The sequence below is a fragment of the Populus euphratica genome, unplaced genomic scaffold, assembly GCF_000495115.2.
Source record: "Populus euphratica unplaced genomic scaffold, PopEup_1.0 scaffold865.1, whole genome shotgun sequence".
NCBI lineage: Eukaryota > Viridiplantae > Streptophyta > Magnoliopsida > Malpighiales > Salicaceae > Populus > Populus euphratica.
In genome coordinates, this window is record NW_011500725.1 from 90,182 (window position 1) to 96,568 (window position 6,387).

At 34.9% G+C, this 6,387-nt stretch overlaps 2 long non-coding RNA genes across 2 annotated transcripts; both read right to left on the bottom strand.

Annotated features, from left to right (window-relative positions):
* Positions 1-720: 720 nt before the first annotated feature.
* LOC105116151 (uncharacterized) lies at positions 721-2,074 on the bottom strand. The gene is made up of 2 exons (XR_840477.1): positions 1,627-2,074; positions 721-1,053 (listed from the first exon to the last, which is right to left on the bottom strand). It is a non-coding gene; the product is annotated as an uncharacterized LOC105116151 (long non-coding RNA).
* A 460-nt stretch (positions 2,075-2,534) lies between these two features.
* On the bottom strand, positions 2,535-6,100 carry LOC105116154 (uncharacterized). Its single transcript, XR_840479.1, has 3 exons — positions 5,747-6,100; positions 5,187-5,265; positions 2,535-2,624 (listed from the first exon to the last, which is right to left on the bottom strand). It is a non-coding gene; the product is annotated as an uncharacterized LOC105116154 (long non-coding RNA).
* Positions 6,101-6,387: the final 287 nt, after the last annotated feature.

Here is a 6,387-nt window from a genome sequence, read left to right on the forward strand (position 1 = left end):
CACATTAATGACAACCAACCCAATAAGAAAGAAGAATAAAGGCCTCTTAAAAAACCTGATTATAGGGCCCGAGATCGCTAACAGAGCACCAACATAAACAACACCTTGCAAAGTCGTAAATCTAGTGATGAATAGGATGCTGAGCCAGCGAAACGAAATGAAATGTTGGATAAAAAACAAAAAGGATAAAAGAGTGCATGCACAATGTATTAGAGAAAACAGCTGCGATGGAAGAAAAAAAAACAAAAGGAACTACTTCCGTGGTAAAAATGGAGGTGGGAAGCATACCAACTGTGTAGAAGCAAATTTAAAAGAAAGATGGATAAGGATTGAGTAAAGGAAGGGGGAGGACTTAAAGTAACAACTATGAAAAGCTAAGAACATGTATAAGCGAAAAAAAAAAAGTGAGATGTACTGTCGGATCCTTGAAACAGGACCAAGAAGCTGACCGAGGAGAGAATGGACATGATCCTAGCAGAGTTGACAGCAAAACAATAAGTGATAGATTTTCGAAAATAAAAATTTATTAAGATATCAATCATGTGTAATCACTTTTCATATAGGAAGCATATATATCAAGAACAATATGCTTAAGAAATTCATAATTCGTGCCAATAAAAAAATGTGGCAAAATCTATATAATATGCCTTGCAAAGCAATCTATTATGTGGTCACTTCTCTATTTTAAAAGTGTAATGGAATTATCGAAGAATGGAGCCCGCTGGAAAACAGGGAGAACCGATTTGAGTAAGATATATAGAAGATGAATGTGCATTTGAGAAAACATAAGCTGCTCAAAATGCAGTATTCTAACCCAGTTCACAATAGACCCGACTCAACAATCGCCCCACCCTAGCAAACCGGTGCGAAAGGGGAAAAAAAAGAAAAACACATTTACCAAATCGAAGCAAAAAATGAAAGCAGAAGGGCTAGAAAGACCAGACAACCATGTCCATGGGACATGAACACCATGACAACAGTATAAAACAGATCTTGATAAATCAAGCTGTTAATATATCAGAGATAGACAGCAAAACAGAAGAACAGCAGCACCTGGAGAGCACCAAATAAGAGTGAGAAAGAAGCACAATGAAGTTTGTTAACATCAAAGGGAAAAACCCGAAAGGAAAGGGAAAACAAAGCTATAAAACACCAAGCAACCAATAGGTTTGATCAAAAGAGAAAAGAGCAACAAGCTGTCATAGCAAATGAACTAAAAGCGCCAGCTGCTTGGTATTTTTTTGCAGCCAAGACTGATTCTTAACTGCCCGCATGATTCCCTACCAAGGATCATAAACTGATTAAGCACCTCGAACCGAGAGCCTAAAAATCCGCATGAATACTATCCTTGACTATGATCATAAGACAGTAACACAACTAAATCTCTAAAAAAGTCAATCTTTAGCGTTCAGAAGCGCATGCTATTTTTAAAGGGCTCTGCATTTTCCTCTGCAAAACATCCAGGCCTGGAAGTTTTTTAGGTCACACAGACTTTCTGTCTTATGAAATTGCAGACCAAATTTTGAGACTGGAAAACAAAATGATATGTTGATTAACACTGAACAAGAGCAGAAAGTCTCGTGTTCAAGGCGCGAAGGATGTTAAAAGACATAAAAGAGAGCATACCTCTCATCATTGACCTGAATTTGTATCTCATGGTAACAGATTCTAGTTCATCAATTGCAATTGTATAGAAATCCTCGTGCTTAACCTGTAACCAACACTAGAAGTCAAATCTCCGAACGGAGTAGGTTTCACAAGCGTGCATGCATCAAAGCAAGATATACAGAATGTCACTCAAAATACAATGAAAAAAGCAATAGCCAGGGAATCTCAAAATTCCTGAAACAGACATCTCAGACCAATAGGGGCACTCAAGAGCATTTGTATCAGATAAGGAGGTTCCATATTTTGATATAAGCATTTTTCAATGAATAAAATAAGGCATGTGGTGGGGCAATAAACTCATAAACACTGAACTAAGACAATTCCATCGCGATTGCTCATCACATTATCCATACAGAGCAGCAAGACCTATTTAATATGTTATTTTAGTCTCTTTATTCTTCCTCCCAATACATGACACATGAAATGTGTAAAAGCACAAATATAGGCCTCAAAATTCTTCATCTCATGATTGTCACAGACCTTGCGAAGCAAGTTCGACAGAAGGGCAATGTTATGCAGGCTTCTGTGAAGAAACAAAAACGACTTTTAAGAGAATATTTCTAAGGTAGAGCCTTCTGATATATATATATATAACAACATCAATTCTAAAGTTTGAATATTTCTACAAAGAAAGAAACATTGCATCAACATTTAACCATTGGCATTTCCAATGCACCACGTAAAATGACCATGGAATATGAGAGTTCATTGTTGGATTCATCTTATCACAGACAAAGCTTATGAGACAATACCATGCAACATGGATGGCAAACGACATGAGTCATTTTTGGACATAAGTGATGATTATTTATTCAATTCATTAATACACTTCCAAGGTCACTAGAAAATGCATTGCCTTGTAAAAGAATTGCTCAAATATATCTTACCCGTTTTGCCCCAGCCTGAGCACAAAATATTGAAAGAATTAATGTGCCACAACCAACATCCACGACAACCTGAACAAGTGTTCAAATTGAGCAATCAGGACACATACTGTTCAAATTGTTCACGTGCTGTGATTTTTCTATTCTGAACCCAAATTAGATCTCTATTATATATTTTTTTTTGGAGGAAAGGTTGAATTGAAATATAGGGGACTGAAATGAAAATCTCAAGTAATATAGGGGACAACTTGAAAATTTTGTTAAAACATTCATTTTAATCCCTTATCTTTTTTAGATATTAGGTGACCAATCCCTTGAATTTTAAGAAAATATATTTTGATATCTAACTTTATTTTTTTTTATTTTTTTTAATCCTTTTCTGGTGGAAGGAGATAGAGGGAGTCGTTGGATTTTAACTTAGAAAAAATTAAAGTAGTTGTTGGAAAAGATTTCAACCACTAAAACAATTTCGACCATCAAAAGGTTTCATATGATAAGGTGGTTATGATATATTAGATGTTTGTTAAGATTTTTTTAGGTGAATTTGGGGTTTTAGGCTGTTTTTTAGTGGTCATGGATTGATTCAAGAAGGTCTATAAGGTGGTTTCTAGGTATTTGTTGGTAAAAAATAAGTTACAAATGAGTTTTTGGATAAAAATAATAATGGACCCTGATTTTCCAGCTGTCATAGTAGCCGGATTCTAAATTGTGCAAATAATGAGTTGCCTGCCGATGTAGGCAACGCATCATTTTTTTAAAATACTTGGGGTGGACATGTATGCTCGCCCCATCAAACTTAAAAAAAAATAAAAACTCGTGCTTAGGTCTAGCTTTGCAGGCCCACATATGAGCTATTACTTTATTGGATCAAACTTAGATTTGATCTGATTTTTTTTTTAAATAATGTATTATTTGATGTGTATTTTTTCAAATAAATCTTGAATTTATGTTTTAATTAGATTATGATTATTTTTAAATGACACGTAGATAACTTTCATGAAATTCCACCATGCTTTCAGGAGAAGTGGCAGGGAGTGATTCAACTATGTTTCAAAAGGAAGTTCAGATGCCACTATTCAATGTCTAATTGAATCATTTTGATTAAGATACACAGAAAGTTGGGACTTTCTCAAGATTTTCACAGAAGATTGCCTGCTAGCATTTGTATGGGGAAAAACAAATTGTGATTTGCTGACAATAATATTGGCTGCTGAGAATGATCGATAGAGCCAGTTTGATCCTAATAGTAATTTTATTCAAGTCTAAATTGCAGTGTTGATGTGATCTGAGCAAGGCATTACAGCCGCTCTATTAATTTTTTCTCCACTGATATAAGATTTGCATGCACAAGAAGAAAATAGCCTCTACAAACTCACTCCAACCTCAAAGTCGATTTTAATTCATTCAAAAAAGTTTTAGAAACTTCAATAAGTCTTGAAAACTAAACTGTAATTTCAGGTCTTTATTTCTTTTTTGGACCCTTTCATGGATGTCACCATCATTAATAGACTCGTCTCTCTAGAAGTCTTCATCTCTCTTTTCTGTTATATCAAACATTATATGTAGAGAAATAAATGATCCAAAAATCATGTAAATTTCTTGTTTTACACCATGGCTCTGATGAGGACCCAGGTGGAGCAAAAATCAGCAGAAAAGAATCGGCAGCAGCAGAAATTCCGGACAGCAGAGTCGGTGCATGAGTCCTTGTAAGGGTGGATATGCAGCTGCTATAAGTCGGCAACCAGAGGGTGTTTTCCAGTGATAATTGGACAGGAAGAAAGAAGAAGAATTCTACAAGTAACAGGAGAAGGAGATGTCCATAAATAAGAGACTTTAGATGGGGGATACTAAATAGAACAGCAACAAAATAAAAAAAAATTGGCCTAATCAACAATTTGTAGGCCTAATTTTTAGGGGATCTAATTGTCCATTGTGGCTTCGTGTAAGAAAAATGCTTGTAGAATTAGCTATAAAAATTAATAAAAGAGAAGAACATTGCATCAACATTTAACCATTGGCATTTCCAATGCACCACGTAAAATGACCATGGAATATGAGAGTTCATTTGTTGGATTCATCTATCATAGACAAAGCTTATGAGAGAATACCATGCAACATGGATGGCAAGCAACATGAATCATTTTTGGACAAAGGTGATGATTATTTATGCAATTCATTAATACACTTCCAAAGTCACTAGAAAATGCATTGCCATGTAAAAGAATTGCTCAAATATATCTAACCCGTTTTGCCCCAGCCTGAGCACAAAATATTGGAATTAATATTGAAAGAATTCCTGTGCCCCAACCAACATCCATGACAACCTGAACAAGTGTTTGAATTGAGCAATCAGGACACATACTGCACAAATATTCCTAAAATTTCTTGCCACTAGGCAGAATGTTGATGTTCAACGTATAAGATTTTGAAGCTTTTTTCTTTCACTATATGACATTATATATTTCATGGTCTTAAGCATATGGAATCATACATCTTTCGTAACTGTTGGGATTAAATCAAAGAGGTACTTGATAAATGCTCTATGCCAAGGCAGCAAGCAGACAGAAAGCTTAATGCAACGTAGTTTTACATCAAGAAGAGCACAATATCATAGATTAACAACTGAATACTGACCATGATGGCATTAATTGCCTTCTATCACACTCTGATGGTGAAAGATTGCATCTCTATAAGCGTTTGCCCGCACATGATCCTGCATACATAGAATAAAAACTTGAACATATTTCTATCATTCCATAAAAAACTCTTGACTGCCAAAAGAAAAGCCCACAAATTCCTAAATTCCTAAATTCCAAACACAAAATACTTCTCAATTAACAAAGTCAACAAGCCACGCCAACTCAACCATTCCAAAAATGATCAAACACACAAAACTACTAAGTGAAACCCCACAAAACCTACCAAAATCTTTCAACAAAACAAAGCATAAAACCCATTTCACATTCAAGAAACAGAATTTCAACAATAACAAGACAAATAAACATTGTCAAAAAACCTTAAACTCCAAAATCCTTCACTTACACATCAAATAAAACAGCCACAAGAGAACCTATTCATGGATACCAACCATAAACTCCTTGTAGAAAAAACATAACAATTTACTAGACAAACAAAAACCCAGATACAAAAACTTAGAACAGATTAATAAAGATTGAAGCCTTTTTCTTTCTTACCTTAATCATCTATTCATGGATACCAACCTATTCATGGATACCAACATGAGTATAATTGTGAAAGGAGGCCGTGTCAAACTCTGCACAAGGAGTGACATTTTGCTCCTCACCAACCACATCACGTGAGTTGTCACGTGCTCTTATAACTCGGTCACTTTGACTCATCCCAAGATGCTGCTACTGCTTGATGTTTTGGTAGTAAATGTTACTGTTACCTGAGCTGAATACATACTGGCCGCAACATAGATGGAGAGAGAGGACCAACGGTGGCGTTTTTTTGATGGCCCGGAAAGGATACGGGTCAAAAGTTTGCATCTTGAAAATGGTGTACGAATAAAAATCAGGACTTTGCTCATTTTTATGAAAGCCCAGTTAGAATTTTCATGGGTTTTTTTCCTTAATGATCATTTAAGTTTTTGTTTTTTTAGGAAAAAGATCATCTAAATTATGAAGCGAAACGTTTTTTTCTTAGCACCATGTTTTTTTTGGTAAAAAAATCTAAATTCAAAAAAACAAACTCACACCCGATCATTATGAGAAAAACCAACATTGTAATAAAGTCATAATTTACTAAACAATATATCAGTAAGAGAATCAAAAAGGAAAAGTTTTTTAAAATAATATGAAAAGCCATAATTTAC